We start from the raw sequence: 23235 nt of genomic DNA on the forward strand, positions 1-23235 counted from the left end.
AGAATGTTCTAACATGAGATAGTCCGTATATAACATACCTTCTTTAAATACTGTACTTCTAATATTAATAAAAGCTGTGTCTACACTTAAACCTTACGATTTATGGATAGTTACAATATGTGCTAGAGATAGTGGAAACTGTTGTCGCCGCATACACAAGTAAACATTGCACAATACAATGGCCAATGTGACCCATGCCATATATCTGATCAAAATTTTGAAACCAAATATTCAAACTCATCTCCATCTGAAAAATTTATGAAATCAAACATTTAACCCATTGCAGCATTTACTAACCCTTCCTCAACATTTACATTTTGCTGCAAAATCATTTGACAGTTTTTGAACACGCACAATCACTTTTCTAATACTGCAGTCTTGGATACAAACTTATCCAAAGGAACCAACTTTGGTTGTAGATTTTCTGTTAGAAGCATTGTCACTCCCTGATGTTCTATTGTATTGAGAGCTGCAATTTACAAACTATCTTCTTTCTCCAGTTTCAATATTTGTTCACTGAAGTTGGAGCTCTCTAGAAGTGTAGGCATTAAACAGAGTACAGATTTGTCTTCTTGAATTAATTTGTACATTAGTTATGCTGTTGTCCTGTTTGATTGAAGCACCTTTTTAAAGCACATTTTCCTTATTTTGTCAAAAATCCTACTTTAATGACTACATTATATTTCCATATTCTATATCGGATGCTTGGCGTATATTCTTCACGAGTTCCTTGAATTCAAAGTCTTACCTAATATTTACATTGCCAAAACTTCCTAAAAAATTTCTTGTTTCATTACAGAGATGTGCCTTGAAAACAGTCCGCCCTTTCATTGGGGTAAGTTGCAGTAGGTCACCAAACATAATGACATGCTTTCCTCCAAAGAGTATGTCATACTCTCATTTTAAAATCTTCTGCCTTCTTAAGTGTATGAAGGCAATCATTAAGTTTAATACCATGTTTACCTCATTGATGATTAAAAGATGCAGGCCCTCATTATAACAATGGTGGTAAAAACAGCCTACCACCACGGTGACGGCCACCAAAATACCATCACTGTGGGTACCATCCGTCCACCATATTATGATCATTGCCGGACATCCACCACAAGAAGGGTGGAAATCCAGCAGTGATCATACTGGCAGACGGTGGTAAGCTGGCACTGCTACCACCAGCACCGCTACGCCACTTGAACGCCACCAGCCGTATCATGACCAGTGATATGGCCTGCCGGTGTTCTGCTGGTGGAAGCAGCGCCCCTTCCCGTTCCCTGCTGGAAGACCTCCTCGACAAAGGTAGGTTAGGCTTTCCGACAGGGGAGGGGATGGTGGGTGCTGTGTGTGTCTGGTTGTATGCGTGTGAGTGAATGCGTGTACGAATGGTGAAGTTAGTGCGTTTCTGTATGAGTCCAACATATCCGATTTTATAATGTCTCAACATTCTGGGTCAAACTCTGCTATATAATGAATTTCCAGAAATACTTGAACACTCTTTTTTGCGTGTTTGTAATCCCTAGCCTTACCCAAAACATATCCCTAGACTTTGAGAACAAACTGGCCGAGCTCAACTTGTCAGCACACTCATACGATCTAATTTCTCTGTGGGAAAGCATTTTCAAACTGAAACTGTACAATTTCTTAGTAATGCTCTTTTCTGCAGAAATCTCCTCCCACATCTCTTTCATTTCTGTTTTCGCAGATTTGCGAATTATGAAGTAACGTACAGAGCTATAACAATTGAGTTATATGCAGTTATCTGCAACAAACTGTATGCCCAGGTTTGCATTCCACATTTTTAAAATGACTAGATTCAATTCATTAATGTATTTCAAGGCCTCTGTTCTCAGGTTATAGATATTTTTCAATGACTTTCATGTCAGTGTATGTCTTACTGCAGATAGAAAACTCTTTACTCTTCCTTTTGAAATAAGGGGTCGAAGAAATCCAAAACAATATCTTATATAGAAAGTACCTTTGTATCTCTATTTTCAACTGCAGTCTTTCCCACATCTGTGATTTTGTAAGTACAAACTTGTTGTCTCAAACCTTTTTCACCACTGTCTTTTGGAATGGTGCTTGTCACATACTGTTCAATGAAAGACAGGGCAGACTCATACATACTGTTTCAAATTTTGGTGCATCTTTTGTCCATAACAGCATGTGGATATGAGGAGCACCTCTTGCTTGGTATTCTTTAGGTCTAAAGAAATCAGTTACTTCACCAAGAGGATGATTTGTTCTGTTAGAGATGAAAGACATCATAGCTTGAAATCTGTAGTTAAAATATCTGCAAACATTTGCACAATCCAAGGAGCAAAGTTCTCCTGCTGTCTTCAGTTTAATGTCTTTATTGTTAGTGTTCGCTTCTCTCAAAAATTCAAGCAGGTCATCCCATGCATACCCAGCACAATTGAGTGTGAAGGACAAAGTAGGTGCACCTAGGTTTCTCAACATGCATTTCAACTCTCTGTGACATCTAAATCAATACTCGTTATTACCACGCTGTCAAGTCATCAAATTAATCAAACTGTACTCCAACTTTTCATCCTTCGCATGAAATTTTTCAACAAACTCCTCTGCAGGAAGGTCTTGAAGATTTACTCCAGTCTTCAGTATATAGTTTACAGCCTATGAAAGTCCAGACAAGTCATTTGAAATAGAAGATGAAATATGTATGGCGTACACTGGCAAAATCTAGGATCTCCTGAATATAATCTTGTTGACCGGCATTCAGCTGATGGTATCTATACAGGGCAGTCATAATAGCATCCACCTTCTCCAGTGGGAAACAGTTGCAGAAAACAGCCAGCCTCTAAACATTTCACCTAAACACTTGTGGGAGCACCTTTTGCTTGCTTAATTTGAAAAACATCAATAGCAGCATTTCAAATGCAGAGGATGGCTGCTGTAGTGTTCACACACTTCTTCTGATCTTAATCGAACCACCTTTTCAATCTGACCAGTTGATGTTAATGTTTCATCCACCATATGTGGTATATCCTGAACAGCATCACTATTTTTATAATAAATGCTATTTTTATCAGGTATAATGTTGTTTTTTTTTTGCTTTCCTAACATCCACTAGATGTTGCCATATTTTCTTGTTCTTTGTAGGAACATTTACTAAAATAATAAGTGCTTCATCACAATCTTTGTGTACCTCTATAGTTTCAATATTCTTTTTGAAATCTAATTTCCCTCTTTTTGGTCCCATGTGAACTATAGTTGGAAAGGATGTACACATTATATTGTAATTGATTCATAAACATTTAGGTCTTGAAGTTCTTCTGGTATTGAAAGGAATTCCAACAATCTGCTCTACCTAGCATGTTATTACCTTTGAAATTACCATCTAACTTATCATAGTAGTACTTACAAATATTTTGTTGTGTAGACAAATCAAGCTGTTCATCTACTAATACGCAAGCAGTAAATTGTTGCCAATTATCTTTGTTCTCTTATTCAGTTTTTGGATACACAACAACATTACGAGTTTGACTTTTGAAGTGAGTGCATCAACAGCATATTCAAACATAGTTTGGTTTCTCTGAAGAAACTGTGTCCTCATTTTCCCTACACTGTTGTTCAGGACCAAAGAAATAAAATTCAACTTCTTCACAAACTCTTTGCACCTCTGCTACTGTACCATGCAAAAGAGCTCCATTCATTTCTCCTAAACATAGTGCAGGATTTTTGACATAGTAAAGCGTCCTAACTAAAGTTTTCATTTTTGAGTGGTGTACAGCTAACATTCTAAAATGATGAAAGGTGCCTTGGCACACTTTTTTCAATAGACATGCTAGTGAATGACCTTGTAAATTTGCATGCTTCTATACTTTGCATGGATCCAATGCATGGAATATATCTGTTTTCATTTTTTAGACTTTTACAAGGAAATATACCAAGGAAAGTTCTCCATATATCCTTCTGTACACAGAAAATACTGCTACAGTTCCATTTGTACACAGGTGCTTGTTCATGCCTTCCCTGTACCTCTTTAACTATCACTTCTTCCACATTTCTAGGTACCATCTCCTCTTATGAAACAGAAGTACCATCCTTCGTCTCATAACATCGTCCAGATTCTTCAACTGCATGCACTAATTTGTTCTCTTGGAAGTAGCTTTCCTCATTAAAGAATGACTTAGTACTGGAAGTATGTTTCCATTTGCCATTGACAATTTTGCAAAAGTTAGTTCCATTGACTGCTCTTTTCTTTTGGCAACAATATTTTATCCAATGTCCTCATTCTATTTATTATTAAAATAAATAGCTTAAGAGCAAAGGTTATATTGACTATTGCCCCATTGTGTTCTTTTTGTCTGTCTGCTTCTCTTCTTCTTTTATACCTATTCATAGTTCTTATGAGATTCTGAATTGTTCTAGCATGGATCATTCTGACTCTGATTTATTTAAAGTGAGTTTGTATTCTAGTTAAATTCTCTGCTTCATTGTGTGATTTTTTTTACTTTTCATTTTACTCCTTTCTTAGCACAATTTATACGTTGTTTTCTATTTACTTGATTTTGCTCACTTTGCAGTTTTCCACAAACTATTTTAACAACTGTCTTTTTTTCTTTACCAACAGTATCTTTCTCTTTCATCACTTTCTATGCATTTTTCCACTTTTGTTTCTCGGTTGTCAGGACATTGTGGGCCTGATTTTAACCTTGGCGGACGGCGGAGGCCGTCCGCCAAGGTTCCGCCGCCAAATGACCGCACCGCGGTCACAAGACCGCGGCGGCCATTCTAACATTTCCTCTGGGCCGGCGGGCGCTCTCCAAAAGAGCGCCCGCCGGCCCAGAGGAAATGCCCCTGCAACGAGGACGCCGGCTCAGAATTGAGCCGGCGTAGTTGCAGGGGTGCGACGGGGGCAGTTTGCACCCGTCGCGTATTTCAGTGTCTGCATGGCAGACACTGAAATACTTTGCGGGGCCCTCTTACCTGGGCCCCTGCAGTGCCCATGCCATGGGCATGGGCACTGCAGGGGCCCCCAGGGGCCCGTGGCACCCCCTACCGCCATCCTGTTCCTGGCGGGAGACCCGCCAGGAACAGGATGGCGGTAGGGGGTGTCAGAATCCCCATGGCTGCGGAGCGCGCTCCGCAGCCATGGAGGATTCCCCCGAGCAGCGGAAAGTCGGCGGGAGACCGCCGACTTTCCGCTTCTGACCGCGGCTGAACCGCCGCGGTCAGAATGCTCGTGGGAGCACCGCCAGCCTGTTGGCGGTGCTCCCGTGGTCGGTGGCCCTGGCGGCCACCGCCGCCAGGGTCAGAATGACCCCCTGTATCCTTGCTTCTGTTTCTTTCTTCTCTCAGTTTTTGATGGCATTGTAACTGTTTATAGTTCAGTAGAAATTGATACCTGAAAAGAAAAAAACAAATAAATGCATTTCGATTTTTACTATGTAGTATTTTAATATATATGTTAAATATTTCACTATCAACATAAACATACAGGCACTGTATAAGTTGCCAATTAGGTATTATGTTGCAGCATACATAGCTTCTACCTGGATGTGTGCATGATTGTATAAGTGCTTTTTCTGTGCCAAGAGGGCGTGAAAGTGTTTCTTTCCTTTTATAAATAGGTATCACTCAGGAAGTGCAGTAGTAGGCCCAATCTATGGTTAAAGGACTACTTCTCTAGATAGGTAACTAGGTTATGTCAGTAATTGCCTGCATGTTTGAATGACTGTATTAGTCCCTATATAGAGGAACACTAGGGTGGTTATCGGCAGGCCAAATTATGGGCCATAATATGTCGGGCCGTGTCCTACTGGTGGGGCGGTGCAGGTGGTGAAACCGCCAGAGCGCCTCCTCCCGCTAGCACGACTACCGCAGATTTCCACCCAAAGCCTGGCGGAAATCCCGTAGTACCTGTGATATAGCAGGCGGGAGACCGGCGTTCTCCTGGCGCCTGTGGCGGTATTCATGGAAGAACACCAAAGTCAAAATGAGGGCCCAGATGTTTAAATAAATATAGCAGTAAATATATGGCTATTTTACTAAATAAATTGCCTTCTAGGTCTGCATATAAATGACTATATAAATTGCTTGCTGCCTATATTGATGAATACAGGGATTTGTTACTGTGTCTGTAACTGGAGGTGACACTGCAGCATACACACTTGCTGGTTGGATGTGTGCATGAATCTATAAGTGGCTGTCTCAGTGCCTCATTGGGTGTGTGAGTGACTCTATCCCTTTCTTAATAGGTATATGAATTGCAGAACGGGTGGCAGAGTGCATATATACCTGGGCATAGGGGTCTGCAAGTGCACGAGTAACTCAGTTAAACTCAGAATTATGTTTCACCTCTTAATCCAAAACCACCCTGCTTTATCGCCTGCCTACAACCTACTTAAAGTTTACGTTTTGCGCCGTAAAAGAGGAATCTAACACTTGTCAAGCAGGTTTTCCAATACCAAGTCTAGCTGATAGTAAAACTGAACACTGAGGCTCACCAGCAGTAGGCCTGAAGCTTGAGCCATTCTTAAATAAATATATATATATATATATATATATATATATATATATATATATAGGAGTGACTGTATCAGTTACAAACTGGCTCTAATACTGCAGCATACACACCTGCTGTTTGAATTAATCTATAAGTAGCTCTTTCAATGTCTGAATGGGTGCATGGGTGGTTCTATCCTTTTTATGAATAGATATATGAGCTGCAGTAAGGGTGGGAGACTGTATATACCTGGGCATAGAGCTCTGCAAGTGCACATGTAAGTCAGATAAACTGAGAAGGACAGGTTTCACAACTCTAAATCTCACCTCTCTTCTCTGCGGCATACTGTTGTTAGTTGGGAAGTTTGAGATTCACACCCAGACATCCCACTGACTATGCTACCTCCCTGATGCCAGGGAGAGGAGTCAAAGTAGAGGGCAGATGTCAAGCAAGAGGGAAACAAATATGAAAGCAACTCAGGAGTCTAGGGCTTCCCATCTTCACCACAGTTGAATGATCAAATGGCTGTCTCTGAAGAAAATAGTAAAATGAGAAGTGATGCAGCAGCTGTCTGGCAGCCGAGAGTCACTGTATACGTGCTGCCCCAAAAGAAGGAATGAGGTTCACCACAGTCCACCACCACTGAGCAGCAGGACCATAGCTGACAACTATGGGTGTGGGAGTGACAGGGGCAGCTTTGCACACTACAGCCCACGCAGAGACCACCCGCTGCTAGGGTGACCACCTGTCAGTTATGTACATGGAACCGTCCATTATTTCAAGCTAATGTCCAAAGTCTTGTTGATTCTTTAACGGACACTGTTTGTCCTTCGTTTTCATGCTTCTTTTTGATCATGTGACTGAATGTGTTTGAGTTCCTGACTGGACCATGGTTACAGAGTGTGGGCAGACCTAGGACTGGCTTCTATGTTGCGCAGCCGATCCCAGCTCTCTCCACGCATGATACCCTGTCCTCTTTGGCCTTCCTTGTAAACCCACCATGCTTGATATTAATTTAGGCCATTCTTCCAAGCCCAGCCCTGCCTGTCCTCCACAGACACCCACAGTGGTGGGGAGCCAGTAGTTGACAGGGTGCGCCCTGGGTTACAGCTTTGCTTAGGCGCAAAGCAGACTATCTGTTAGAAATGGGGTTTCTGGTTGGCTAACGTATGCACCTAAGCCAGGCAGGAACCACCCACTCTAGTCGGGGCAAGGGAGTTACAAGTCCAAGATAACCCCTGCTCACCCCCTTGGTAGCTTGGCACGAGCAGTCAGGCCTATCCCAGAGGTAATGTGTAAAGCGTTTGCACAACACACACAACACACGTGATGCACTATCCCCACCGCAAAGAAAACACAACACCAAGTTATATGAAAATATACTGTATTGTACACAACGCAATTATTAGACCAAACATCACATGTCAGTTCTATCCTGCTATCTTATCAGTTGTCAGAACATTACACATTAGTTACTCTGCAAACTAGCAGTAGTCACATATAACACACAGGTTACTCAGTATTCTGCAACATAAGCAGTAGTCAGGAAAACACGTTATTACACCAGAGAACTTGTCATAAGAATATCATAAATGCCCATAGTAGGAACATTATAGAACAAGTCATAAAAAAATACATATCAGCATGTCATGCCCATAAAAGGAACATTAGCGCACATATGTTATGGCAGAAAAGCAGGTAGGAAATTTATAAACCCCCCAAGGTCTATACTAGGCTGCTGGAGCCAATGTTTCCTAAAAAGTACCTGGTTTCTGCAGGAGAGGCACTCCCTGTGCCTAAAGGGAGAGCATGGGGTCCCCCAGCGCTTCTGTGCGCTCAACGGGGGCCATGCAGTGCTCCCAGGGGAGAGGGGAGGTCGGCACCCTCTCCTTGTAGTGAACGGGCCCGCGATTTTGATGGGGACCTGCCCCAGCCTCCGCACAACCTGTCCTCGGATGGGGGCCAGGTGAGGCCCAACAAACAAGTAGGGACGCGAAGACAGGGGCCTCCGTTGAGGTCGCCTGTCCTCGTGTTAACCGGGGACAATGCCCATTTTGTTTCAAAAGAGAAAAGGAGAATCCTGCTCCTAATGCAGAGACCGGGAGAAGGGGCACGCCCAGCACCTTCCCCTGAGTCCTGCTATGAGGCTCGTAAGGATCTGACCCCTCCTGGGGCCCGAGTAGACACTCGCCTGCACACAATGCGGTGCGCAAGTGATTGGAGAAGCTTCCCGGGCCGCCTCGGTGATCCCAGGAGGATTGGAGGCGGATGGTGCCCCGGGGGCGCTCCCAAGAGCGGACCGTGCCCTGGGGGTGCCGAGGGGAGAAGGCCTGCTCCGCTTTACTTCTTCACGTGCCCCGGGGGCACTGGGCAGAGCCCAGTCCTCAAGCTAAACACTAATTAGACGCCCGGGTTGCGGTGGTGATTTGAGGGCATCAACAGGGCGCTTTTGAAAGAGCTAAGGATCAAATCCACAGCCCGGGCTGCAGCAGTGATTCTCTCAAGCAGGTAAAAGCGCGCCTTAGAAAGAAAAAAAAAGCGCTTCACAGGCACAAAAGAGCACTCCCAAGGTGCTACGCAGCTGAGACAGCACCCCTCGTGCTGAAGAATGGATGCAGGGGCCAGGGGTCACAGCACCCTGCCCTTGGGGAGCAGAGTTCCAGGAAAAGTCCCAAAGGTGGAGGGGCCCAGCAACAGCCCAGCACAAAGAGGATGCAGCAAGTGGCAAGTCCTTTACAATGACCAAGCAGGTCACAGGTCAGCAGAGCAGCAGCAGTCCATGGCGGTTCCTGGTGAGTCCTTCCAGCATTTCTGTGTTCAGTTCCAAGATGATTCAAAGAGTCTCCGAATTGTGTGGAAAATTCCCTGGTACTTATACTCAGTCTTTACAGTGTTTTACAATGATGGGGAGAGGAGGTTCCAACCAGTTACAACTGGTTTTGGGAGTGCCCCCTCTCTCCTCCAGCACAGGCTCCAAACAACAGTGGGGGGTAAAGGACCCTATTGTGTGAGGCGAGGGTACAGCCTTCACAAATGTAGGTGTGCCCCCCCTCTCCCTTATCTCAGCCCAGGAAGACTATTCAGTATGCAGATGCACCTCTGTGACACCTCCACCCTCCCTGTGTACAGGCTGTCTGAAAAGTATGCACAAAGCCCCAACTGTCACTCTGCCCAGACATGGATTGGAGTCAAGCTGCCAAACGCCAGAGTCATAAGCACTGAGAAAGCCGCACTTTCTAGAATTGTCATTTCTGTCATAGTAATAAAATATACACCTACACCAGTAAGCAGCATTTATTATCAACATCACAACCATACCAAACATGCCTACGCTACCCCTCATAAATCAGACAATACCCCTTACACATAAGGCAGGGCATTTCTAATGCAATCCTATGAAAAGGTAGCACTCACAGCAGTGAGACACCAAGTTACTGTTTGTCACTACCAGGATAGGCCACGCAACCTGGCACACGTCCTGCCTTCTACATACATGGCACCCTGCACATAGGGCTAGCTAAGGCGTACCTTAGGGGTGACTTACATGTAGTAAAAGGGAAGTTCTGGGCCTAGCAAGTAAATACAGTATAGATTCCAGGTCCCTGTGGCAGAAAACTGCACACACAGGCCCTGCGCTAACAGGCCTAAGACAGGTTTGAAAGTCTACTTTAGTGGGTGGCGCAAGCAGGGCTGCAGGCCCACTAGTAGTATTCAATTTACAGGCCCTCGGTATAGAGATACCACTGTTCTAGGGCCTTGCAGGTAAATTAAATATTCCAATCAGGTATGAACCAATCATACCAACTTTAGATGGGAGAGCACCTGCATTTTAGCACTGGTCAGCAGTGATAAAGTGCTCAGAGTCCTAGAGCCAACAGCGAAAGGTCAGAAAAAATAGGAGGAAGGAGGCAAAAAGACTGGGGATGACCCTGCATAAGGCAAAAAGTCCAATACTATCTTTCTGCTGATAAAAGTTACATCCCTTATAGTGATCCCAGAAGCTTACGCGTCTAAAGCACTTGCAAATGCAAAACGTATGTGTAGTACTGTAGGGAAGCAATATTATAACGTTCTGCCTTTTACAGGTCATTACACAATGTGCAGTACTGACATCAAACTATTTAATGTCAAATTATCGGTATGAAACAATACTGAAGACATTCTTTTGTGAACCGTACTGGATTTTTAGCAAACTGTTTGATTCAAAGAATTTAGCACATTAATTTGAGTTGTGTATACAACTCTACATAGAACTGTCTGACTGATATAAAAATACTTTTGTCCATTCATTTTTTTCTCTGAGGAGCAGCCATTGCTTACTTAGGCCCAGATTTATGAGCCCCTAGCGCCTCCTTGAGCCACATTAGCGTCATTTCTTTATGCTAATGTGGCCCAATGTGGCCAAAATTGCAGCGCCAGATTTACAAAGTGGCTTTGTAACCCCTTGCACCACATTATGCCTGCACTAGGCATAATGTATGCAAGAGGGGCGTCCTCCTGTAAGGGGGGCAGAAAAAATGGCGCAAAGAAATGTAAAAGATTTCTTTGCCCCATTTATTATGGCATTTTTAATGCCTGCGCAGAAAATGATTGTTTCTAAAATATATTTAAAGCTGTTATTTGAGTGACAAATCATGCGCTGGGGAGATTTATTACTAATATTACTATCTTGGTGTCAGCGGCATTCTATGCATGTTATGTATTTACCCATTTACGGGCATTCCAAATTGACAAAGTCTGATGTTTTTTACATTCCTGCTGGTATCCCTGCTTGATGCACTGAAGCGACCATTATTGATAATTTTGCACGGAGTGATGGTGTGGTTACTAGCCCAACACTATCAATATTAGTAGCTTGGGATGATTCTGATTGATCATAAGTAGCTCTTATTACAGAAATGTTTTGAGACCCCTTGTCTGGACATACATATAATGGTGGATCTTACACAAGTGGGTCAGGAGGCTGAGCTCTGGTCACACTACTGACCGGTTCTGAACCATGGTTTGCTGCCATCACAACTTTATGTGCGGTACCCAGTCCCAAGCCAGTGATCTACTGCCACAATGACAGCGCGAGTGAGCCCTTGAGTTTAAGGACAGATCCAGGACCCCACAGAGCCAGGGACAGTCCACTACACACATGCTACGTTAGCATACCACCAACCTCAAAATAAAGGACAGATCCAGGACCCCACAGAGCCAGGGACAGTCCACTACACACATGCTACGTTAGCATATCACCAACCTCAAAATAAAGGACAGATCCAGGACCCCACACAGCCAGGGACAGTCCACTACACACATGCTACGTTAGCATATCACCAACCTCAAAATAAAGGATCTACCTGCAGTTAGGCACTCAAGTGAAGGGCACCCACCTGTACACCATGAAGGGCACATCCCCATCCCGACAGCATGGGTGGGTTTCATAGTCTTTAAAGAAGTCTGGTCACATCTGAATAATTGCCCAGTACATCTTTCTAGTACACAGACCAAACAAAGAACGTCATTTGTTTTTACCTGTGCTTGTTTGTGCGGTCTATTTATTAACTTTTATGTGACTGCTTCAGGGGAAGGTTCAAGGCTGATTGCTGCTCCAGGAAGCCGAGTGTGCTGGAAGTTGCCAGAAGGTGTGGAGATCGGTAACAAGTTGTTATCTTAAGATGCGGGAACTGAGAACAAAAAGTGTCCCGACCCGTGCCAGGAGGCCTCTGGTTTCTTCCGGTGCTTCGGCTGCACAAAGGGCTGCTCTGTGCACGTTCAGGTCCAGACAAGGCACACACAGCCCTGTGCCTCGGCTCTGCACGTCTCCATGCCCCTGGGCGGCTGTAAAGAAAAGAATGTGTTAAACTGCTGAACGGACCTTTCCGTGTTTTAGTGCATTTATTCATGTACCAAACCCTTCTCCTACTAAACTCCATCTTTATGCGTGGGGAGGGGGCGCTCCTTGACCTCACTTCAACTTGTATAGTGCTCCTTTTTCCATAAAGTCCGGTACTAACGTAATAGGACGTTTTTGTACCTCTGCACCCAATTTTAAAAGCACAACCGCCTCCAAGACTCTGAAAGCAATGTATTGTTGTCTAAAACGCCAGGACTGATTTACAATGTTACAAGTGTCACAGCTCCACTGGCACTAAGGCCCAGATTTATGTTAAAGTGGCGCTGCGCCACTTTAGAAACGCAGAGGTGCGCCGTGTTTAGAGGAATACGCACACCTCTGCGTATCCACCTGCACTGGCGCTGAATTAAGCTGCCAACGCAGGCATCCTTACACCATAGTCTTGCGTCAGAATCCATAGCGCCTGCTAGCACCATTCCAAAGTGCCAGCCAGATGCCATATTAATGGAATGGTGCAAGATGGCACAAAAGACAGGCTAGCTGTTAAGAAGAAGACGCTAGCAGGGGGGGGGGTGTCAGTAGGGGAGTAGGGGAGAAGGTGCTAGGGGGACAGAAATTACACTAGGCAGGTTAGTGTAGGAAAGTAGCCTCTTTCTAGCTTGGTTACCCCCACTTTTGGCCTGTTTGTCAGTGTGTTTGACTGTGTCTACTGGGATCCTGCTAACCAGGACCCCAGTAGTTATACTCTCTTCCTTATATTATGGTTGCTGTATACTGTTAACTCAGTATTTCATCCATAATTGGCGTACTGGTGCCCCCTTATAAGTCCCTAGTATATGGTACTTAGGCATCCAGGGCATTGAGGTTCCAGGGGATCCCTATGGGCTGCAGCATTTCTTTTGCCACCCACAGGGAGCCCATGCAAAGGCTTTTACAGGACTGCCATTGCAGCCTGTGTGAAATGGTGTATGCACCATTTCACAGCGATTTACACTGCACCAGGTCACTTATATTTCACCAATATACCAGGCCTTCCAACCCTGAAGGCTGGGTGCAGAGTACCTGTGTGTGAGAGCACCCCTGCACTAGCAGAGGTGCCCCCACGTTGTAAAGGACGATTTTCACGGACTTCGTGAGTGCGGGGACGCCATTTTACAGGTGCACTGGACATAGGTAACTACCTATGTACAGCTTCACAATGGTAACTCCGAATATGGGCATGTTTGGTATCAAACATGTTGGAATCATACCCCAAGGCTTTTGCAAGCATTGGTTGCATGATTCCATGCACTCTGGGGGTTCCTTAGAGGACCCCCAGTTCTGCCATTACAGCCTTCTGAGGTTTTCCAGACAGCCCCAGCTGCTGCCAACTCACAGAAAGGTTTCTGCCCTCCTGTTGCTCAAGCAGCTCGAGCCCAGGAAGGCAGAACAAAGCATTACCTTTGGGAGAGGGGTGTTACACCCTCTCCCTTTGGAAATAGGTGTTACAGGCATGGGAGGGGTTACCTCCGAGAGCCTCTGGAAATGCTTTGAAGGGCACAGATGGAGCCCTCCTTGCATAATCCAGTCTACACCGCTTCAGGGACCCCCAGTCCCTACTCTGGCATGAAACTGGACAAAGGAAAGGGGAGTGACCACTCCCCTTTCCATCACCACCGTAGGGGTGGTGCCCAAAGCTCCTCCAGAGTGTCCCTGGGTTTTGCCATCTTCGATTCCAAGTTGGCTAGTATCTCTGGGAGAATCTGAGTGGCGAGTGCCAGCAGGTGACGTAGGGAGCCCTCCCCTGATAGGTGTTTACCTGTGTAGCTGACCAATCCCCCTTCCAGGGCTATTAAGGGTCTCTCTGTTGGGTGGTTCTTCAGATTCTGATTGCAAGACTCCAGCAGGAATCCTCTGCATCCTTTACTTCACCTTCTTACCAAAGAAACTGCATCTGGACACTCCAGGACCTCCACAACTGCAACAAAGAAGCAAAGACGGCTTCTGCGGCTTCACCTTCTACCGTCAGATCAACCGCAGAACTGCTCCATGAACTCTACAACTTGCAACAAAGTATCCAAGGCGACTACTGCAGCTCTGTAACTCCAGCTCCTGCCAGCAACTGCAACAGTTTCCCGGTCATGCATCCTCAGAGGACAGCATGTCTTCAGCCTGCACCAGAGGCTCGAAGAATCTCCCTTGGAGTGAAGGAGTCACTCCCCTGCTTCAGCAGGCACCTCTCAGCAACGAGGACTGGTCATGTGGGGCCCCTCTCCTGATGAGCTGCGTGGATCCTGCATCACGAGTGGTGGACTGAAGTGATCCCGACAGTCCTGAAATCAAACTGTCCAACTTTGGAGGAGGTAAGAGCTTGCCTCCCCAAACTCTGTTGCAGCCGCTGCAGTGGCCGTTCCTTCTCCTAAATCACCACTTAGACCTGGAACAACCTGCACCTCCAGCTTCGAAGAGCACCCTGCCTTGCAGACTTCAGAAAGAACTCAAGACCTTGCTTTTTGACAGAGATCTCGCACCACAGCACCCAATTAACCCCCTGGGGTGATAGTGTTATGCTCTACAAATACTGATTGATTGGTGGATTGATTGATCAAGTCACATTGTTACTGTACATAATTTTAATGTGTAAATGTCCAATGGTTCTGTGGCTCAGGCCGATCGGTTACAAAGCTAATGGGCACAGTCATGGCCCCAGAAGAGTATGACGTGACAGTGCTCTAAGGATGGATTCTGATGATCAAGGAATGTGCAACTGAGTTGAGAGTGAATGGTGATTGTCTGCAAAATGAACACAGAGTGATTAGAGGGTGAGTGGTGCATGAGTGTCGGGGGAAAACTTCTTGCACACAAGATGAATGGTGCATGAGTGTAAGGTGACTGTTGCTTCTGTGTAGGGCGAATGGTATGTTTGTGTGTGTATGCATGTGTGTTCAAGGTGAGCGGTGTGTGTGTAGGGAGAGCAGTGTGGGTGTCAGGAGATTACCTTTTAAATCAAACTTCCACAGGAGCAGATGCCTTTTATCCAACTCCCTCCAACAGAATGTATGCTCAGACTTTAAATGATTAGCTGAACCCTGTATCTGCTAGAGGGAAAGGGGAATGGGAATAGAAAAGAGAGACCTCCTCCAGATCCAGTTCCAACCTGTGTTTCCCACTTGAAGATAGCATATTCAGTGTGTGCTTCTGTAACCTGCACCTTTCTTCTTTTTAGAATTACTTTAAAGGAAGACCCTGCAGACGGGTGATAAAAGCATAGATAAGTACATTCCTATTGCGCATTCAACTGGTCAGCCATTCACCTTCACCCAATTCTATCGTTCTCCTAACCTGGATCTTTTGAGAGACTAGCCTCTCTCTAAGAGAACTATGTTAACTTAATATCTTCTTTTCTCCAGGAGTCAGAGGTATCCATGGTTCTCTGGAGAACAGTTCAAAAGTTCACAAATATACAATCTTCTCATGTCTTTAACAGGAAGCGAAAACTACTTCTCAATGTTCAGTTTTCTCAATCACAGTCTCTAGGAATTAGTCTGAGCACTGAGGTTTGTCTCTAAGACTGACAAGTCTGCAAAGCGAAGAGTTTTTGAATATATATGTACATATATATATATATTGGCAAGTCTGGAAATCATACAAAAGGATTCCTTACTGCAGTTGCTTGAAGTTCTGTTAAGCCAAAACAAATTCTCCTCAGAAAGCCGATAGGCCGTTGTTGGAAGAAGGAAGAAATTCAGCTTCTCCAGAAGGGAAAAAGTGGCTGGTGTGCACACCGTAACAAGAAAAAGAATGAATTTACTCAAAACTGCAAGAATCCTCTATGAAATGAAGCGCCTCAGGAACACTACTCATTCTCCTCAGGATGACAGTTGAAGTGCGCGGCTCCCAGGGAGAAACAGCTGGAGGGAGGCTACAGCACAAGACTAAGGTAGAAACATTAGAGCGGTGACCTCTCAAAGATTTGCGGCCACCATCTTGAGTGGCAGGTAAACCTGAAAAGGCTAGTTCTAAGAACAGCCTCCGCATGAGCCATAGGGAGTGAGGACGCCGCTGCAACCAACGTGGGTACAAGGAAAAGGGGAATCGCTTTATCTGAGAGAAGAACTTAACAACGTTGGCAATAGTTTTCCTGACCGTGGGTGTACAAGTTGAGATGTGTAAGTACACAGGTGGTCATTACAACCTTGGCGGTTGGTGTTAAAGCGGTGGTGAAAACCGCCAACAGGCCGGCGGTAAAAAAAATGTAATCACGACCGTGGCAGAAACCGCCAACATAGACAGCCACTTTAACACTCCGACCACCACGGTGGTACAAACAAACACCGCAGCGGTAACCGCCAACAGACATGCAGAAGACAATGTACCGTCCACAGTATTACAGCAGTCCCATCCGCCACTTTTTCCGGGTGGATTCACCGCGAACAAAAACACAGCGGAAACAGTACTTGGAAGGGAAAACGCTCACCTCTACACACCCCACGAGGAACCAGGACACCATGGAACCGGAACTCCAGATACTCCCTGCCTTTGTCTTCCTGGTCCTCTACCAGGAGCACGAACGCTGGCTGCGAAGACCACGGTGAGTACTGCAACTACGACACAGAGGAGGAGGGAGGGAAAAAAGAGTGACACACACACGCAACACGCAACACCCCCACCCCCACCCTCACCCACGACAACACACACACTAATACATCATGATACATTACAGTTACACCCCAACCCCCCCGAAAGAATGCAAAGACAAAAGGAAATGATTTGAACATTTGTAATCTATTAAAATCCAGTACTCAAAATTTATATATACACTACAAACAAATATATACTCCACTGGTTCTGGAGGGGGCTTTGTGCCCAGAGTGCTTCATCCTGCCAAGTACTGAGGTAGTGGATGCCTTTCTCCACTGGTTCTGGAGGGGGCTTGGTGCCCAGAGTGCTTCATCCTGACAAGGACTGAGGTAGTGGATGCCTTTCTCCACTGGTTCTGGAGGGGGCTTGGTGCCCAGAGTGCTTCATCCTGCTTGTGGCGGCCCCAGTAGCGTCGGAGCTTTTGCCGCTCATTGGCCTGCGTTGTTGGTGGCCGCGCTGTCCTGTGAAGTGGTGCTTGTGGCAGCGGTGTCCTGTGAAGTGGTGCTTGTGGCGGCGGTGTCCTGTGAAGTGGTGCTTGTGACGGCGGTGTCCTTGGCAGCGGTGCTTATGGCAGCGGTGTCCTTGGCAGCGGTGCGGGTGGTGGCGGTGTCCTGTGAAGTGGTGCTGGTGGCGTCAGTGTCCTTGGCAGCGGTGATGGTGGCAGCGGTGTCCTCGCCAGCGGTGCTGGTGGCGGTCTTGTCCGCCGTGCAGGTTTTTGGCAACTTGCCTGTCTTTCTGTGCCCCTTCCCCACCTTGGATGGTGGCGCAGCTGTCTTCCCACTCCCAACTGTACTCCTGGGAGAGGCTTTGGTGGTAGATGTTTTGCCTTTCTACTGCCGGGCACTGGCCAACTTTTTATGCTTTTGTGGTGGGGGACTGTCCGTGGTCTGGCTCCTTGGCACACTGGCTGCCCTGCTGCTTGGCGCACTCCAGAAGCCGGTTACTGCTGGCACCACTGTTCCCGCTAATGTTGTGGCTGAGGTGCTGGGTTGGGACGTGGAAAGGCGGGCCCTAGGGGACTGAAGGGGTGGGGAAGGTGAGGGGAAGAGGTCAATGTTGGACAGGAAAAGTTTTTTGGACACACTGGGATGGGTAGATGGAGGGGGTTTGGGAGTGGAGGAAGAGGTAGGAGGTCGACGTTTGATGACTTTGGGTGAAGGTGCATGGGCTGGAGGCTGTCGTGAGGTGGATGGCTGTTGGGTGGGTGTGTGACTGCGTTTGTGTACCTTGGGAGGTGGTCTCACAGACACACTGGGAGAGGACACAGGGGATGTGTTTTTGGTAGTGGGGTGGTAAGTGCAAGTGAGTGGGGTGTGGTGATGGGTGTGCTGGTGATGGACGTAGTGGATGAAGATGTAGTGCATGCAGGTGTGAGTGGAGATGAGACATGGAGGGAGGGGGGAGATGTGGAAGAGGGGGACACAGTGGAGGCAGTGGATGTTGGTATGTGTGCATGGGTATGATGCTTGTGTGAGTGCCTGTGGGATGTGTGGTGCTTATGTTTGCCAGAGCTTCCCTTGTGTGTTGAGGTGTGTGCATGCTGGTCTGATGGTGTGCTTGGGATAGGCTGAGGTACAGGGGTTTGGGTCTGGGTAGAGGAAGTTGGAGGGGGGAGGCTGGACACAGGGACAATGGCTGCCATCAGTGCTGAGGCCAAAGTCTGAAAAGCTCGCTGTTGGGCTGCCTGACCAGAATGAATGCCCTCCAGGTATGCATTGGTCTGTTGCAACTGCCTCTCTACACCCTGGATGGCATTCAAAATGGTAGACTGCCCAACAGTGAGGGACCTGAGGAGGTCAATGGCCTCCTCACTGAGGGCAGCAGGGCTGATCGGGGCAGGGGCTGAGGTGCCTGGGGCGAAGGAGATGCCCACCCTCCTGGGTGAGGGGTCATGGGGCCCACGCTGAGGGGCTGCTGGGAGGGCGGTGCTGGTAGGGGGGGTGGCGGCTGTACCTGTAGATGCGGTGGGCACAGAGGGGCCCGCCACTGCAAGGGAGCTCTCATCAGAGGAGGAGTCTGTGTCGCTGTTCTCAGCTCCTGTCCCCGCCGTGGAGCTCCCCTCGCCCTCCGTCCCACTGGTGGCTTCAGACTCTGTTGTCTCGCCCTGCAGGGCCATGTGGGATGCAGCTCCCTCCTGCTCCGGTGCCACTGCTCCTCCGCCTGATGATGCTAATGCACACAAGAACAGGGAGACCACAAAAAGGGGGGGAGGAAGAAGAAAGACATGTTGAGTGCATGCAATACCGCTACCGTTGGTGGACACTACGGACACAGAAGCCCTCTTCACTACGTCGTGCACTTTGAGTTCCCTAATTAATCACAGGGACATGGGTTACAAGGCCTATGCCCGATTGCTGCACACATGGAAGTCACAGGAGCCAGACTAGGTGTAGTTGGTTATGAAGACAGGTGAGGTGGGGTGCCACATGGCCTGCCTTACGACGGGACCTTGCCTACTAAACTCGCCCTGGCCTAGGGGAACTCACAACCCACCTCCCCCACCCAGACACCTCCAATGCACGCAGAATCAGCTGAATGAGAGTGTACTCACCGCCTTGTGGCTGCTGTGATGCCCTCAAGCACCCATCCAACTCCGGATACGCCACCGTCAGGATCTGGAACATCAGGGGGGTCATGGTGCGAGAGGCACCCCTCCCACGTTGGGAGGCCATCCCCAGCTTCTTGCTCCAGCGGTGAATGTCCTCCCATCTTTTACGGGAGTGGGTGCTCCGTCTGTGGTGGACCCCCAGGGCCCGAACTTCCTTGGCGATGGCACGCCAAATATCCTTCTTCTGGTGGGCGCTGACCTATAGGAATAGTACAGGGGAAAAGCAGAAGATATGACCGTCTGCACCGTCACAGTCATTGGCCCGCATCTCTATCCTTGCCATGACGCACATGCACTCACCGTCGTTTCATGCACGCCTCATTCTCCCCATTCTCCCATCCACACCACTCCACACAGGCATTGCCCATTCGGCATGCTCACAATGTACTTACCTGTTTGTCTGGATGACCGAAGAGTAGCGTGTACTGGGGGAGGACCCCATCCACTAGTTTCTCCAACTCCTCCGTGCTGAAGGCAGGGGCCCTTTCCCCAGACACATGAGCCATTGTCTCTTCCAGACTGAGGTCACAGCAGCACTTGCAGTGTAGGTCCTCTCCTGTCGAAGATCAGTTATCAAGTGATTGAACAGAGACAAAATGGGGGTCACGTCCACAGCGGTGCGTACCGTCACCCCCGGCGTACATCGTCATTGGCTCCTGGGACCCATAGGCTCCAATGTTAACCAATGCAGGATTGCGCCGTGGTCTTCGATCGCCTACCGTGACGGTGTACAACGCCTGCGCAGTTACCTCATATCCCCTTGTCCCACATTACAGGTCAGGCAGACTCCATTTCAGGGGGCCACATGGCATTAATTTTAAATGCATCACACACATCTAGGCCTTTCATACACACTAATACAGGCACATAGCGGTAATTGAGGAATAAAGTTGTGTTAACATACCTCAGTGTTGGTTGACTCTCTGCTCGCTGTTCTCCTCCATAGAGCACGTCCGCTGGGGAAAATGAGGAGGTGGCGGCATCCTCCGGTGTACAGACCGCTGGTGGACCTATCGACAATGGAGGAGCGACATGTAATTGTCACCTACAGACTTGATCGTGCCACAATCCTGGAACTGTGTGCCCAGTTGGAGCCTGACCTGATGTCAGCTCTCCGCCATCCCACAGGAATCCCCCCTCTAGTGCAGGTGCTGTCAGTACTCCATTTCCTGGCAAGTGGGTCTTTTCAAACAACAGTGGCCGTAGCATCAGGGATGTCCCAGCCTATGTTCTCAAACGTGTTGACCAGAGTGTTGTCTGCCCTGCTGAAACACATGCACACCTACATCGTTTTCCCTCAAGTGGAGGATTTGCCAACAGTGAAAGGTGACTTCTATGCCCTGTGACATATCCCCAACATCATAGGTGCCATTGATGGTAAACATGTGGCATTGGTCCCCCCCGCAGGAGTGAACAGGAGTACAGAAACCGGAAGAGTTACCATTCAATGAATGTGCAGATGGTGTTTTTGGCTGACCAGTACATCTCCCATGTGAACGCCAAGTTTCCTGTCTCAGTGCATGACGCTTACATTTTGAGGAATAGCAGCATCACTTATGTGATGGGCCAACTCCAGAGGCACCGTGTGTGGCTATTAGGTGAGGACATGGAGCCTATACAGTGTGACTAGGTGTCTGGGTCTGGGGATGTCCCTAAGAGTTAGTGTGTGTCTAACAGATTTCCCTCGACATTTGCAGGTGACTTTGGCTACCCCAACCTGTCATGGCTACTGACCCCAGTGAGGAATCCCAGGTCAAGGGCAGAGGAACGCTACAATGAGGCCATGGGCAAACTAGGAGGGTTATAGAGAGGACCTTTGGCCTCCTGAAGGCCAGGTTCAGGTGCCTCCATCTGACAGGTGGTTCCCTATTCTACTCACCAAAGATGGTGTGCCAGATCATCGTGTCCTGCTGTATGCTTCACAACTTGGCTTTGCGACAACAGGTGCCTTTTCTGCAGGAGGATGGTCCAGATGGAGGTGTTGTGGCAGCTGTGGAGCCTGTGGACATTGAAGAAGAGGAAGCAGAAGAGGAGGACATCGACAACAGAAACACGGTGATTCATCAATACTTCCAGTGAGACACAGGTAAGAAGAAATCACTGTATGCTGCATCTGATATAATTGTTCTACCTCTCATCTGTCTGTCACTTTCACCCAGTGTATGGACCCTGAGTTGTCACTTTCCCTTTCAATTTCACAGATGTGGGTCCCAATGTGTGACATCTGCTTTGTTTCCTCATGGACCAGAGCTGTGTGACATAGGTATGTTGACAATACAATGGATATAGCATTTTTACACAGTTATTGTAAATACACATTTTCGAAAGCACAGACTGACTCCAGATTGTTTTGTGATTTAAGGGTGTTTATTTAAGTGATACATAGTGGAGGGGGTTGTAAAATGGTCAGGGGTGATGGTGGAGGAATGTCCATGACAGAGTCCAGTCGATTAGACTCACAGGTGCATTGTCCAAAGGGGCATGGGAAGTGGAGCTGGGGCAGTTTAAGGATGGACAGGGTGACAAAGTGGGACAGAAGGATGACAGGGTGGTCTCATTTCTTGGTGGGGGTCTTGGCATTGTTCTCTGTCTTTGTCCTGGATCTCAGGTACCGCTTGCGGGGTGGTTCTCCATCTGCAGGGGGTGAGGTGCTGGTGTCGTGGTCCTGTGGCGGTGCCTCCTGTCCACTAGCGCCGGCGGAGGTGGTGGGAAGTTCATCATCGAGGCTAGTGTCAGGGGCCCCTTGTTGTGCCACAGTGTCCCTCCTGGTGTTGACGAGTTCCTTCAGCACCCCTACAATGGTACCCAGGGTGGAAATACTGTTCCTCCTGCAGCCGCTGGGTCTCCTGAAACTGGGCCAATACCGTTGCCATCGTCTCCTGGGAATGGTGGTAGGCTCCCGTGATGTTGGAGTGGGCCTCGTGGATAGTGGGTTCCCTCGGCCTGTCCTCCCCCTGTCGCACAGCAGACCTCCCAGTTCCCCTGTGTTCCTGGGCCTCTGTCCCCTGAACCGTGTGCCCACTACCACTGCCCCAGGTCCCTGGTGTTTTTGGGGTGGTGGGTTAGCCTGGGTTCCCTGTAGTGGTGGACACACTGCTGCTTGACGTGTCCTGGGGACAGAGGTATGGGCCCGCTGGGTGGGTGCTGTGCTGGTGTTTCCAAAGGGGGGAGGCTCTGTTGTGGCTTGTGCCAGTGTGAGGGGAACCGACTGTCCCGAGGTCCCAGATGGGCCGGGCTGGGCATCTAGATCCAGTTGGACAGAGCTGCTGTCATCACTGTGGGCCTCTTCTGTGGGTGGAGTGGACATGTCTGGACCCTCCTGTCCGGTGACGTTAGGTAGGGGTCCTGCAGGGGTGTAAAGGCATGATTATTGCATCTGTGTGTGCCATGGTGTGCAATGGGTGGGTGACCCTGTACCCCAGTGCTTGCATTCTTGTGTAGGACCTTGTGTGATAATTGGTTAGGGGTGTGTGTGGGTATGTGCAGTGGCCATGCATTGGTGATGGGTGTCCATGCTTTGGTGTTGCATGCAGGGCTTGGTGTTGGGATGGGTGGGTTGTGATAGTGGGACATATGTGAGGAGTTGGAGTGATGGGGTGAGGGCGAGCGTGGGGGTATGTGATAGCATGCAGGTAGGGTGGGGGGATGTAATAGTTAAGATTTGACTTACCAGAGTCCATTCCTCCAGCTACTCCTACGAGGCCC

The sequence above is a fragment of the Pleurodeles waltl genome, chromosome 7 (genome assembly GCF_031143425.1).
Source record: "Pleurodeles waltl isolate 20211129_DDA chromosome 7, aPleWal1.hap1.20221129, whole genome shotgun sequence".
NCBI classification, from domain to species: domain Eukaryota; kingdom Metazoa; phylum Chordata; class Amphibia; order Caudata; family Salamandridae; genus Pleurodeles; species Pleurodeles waltl.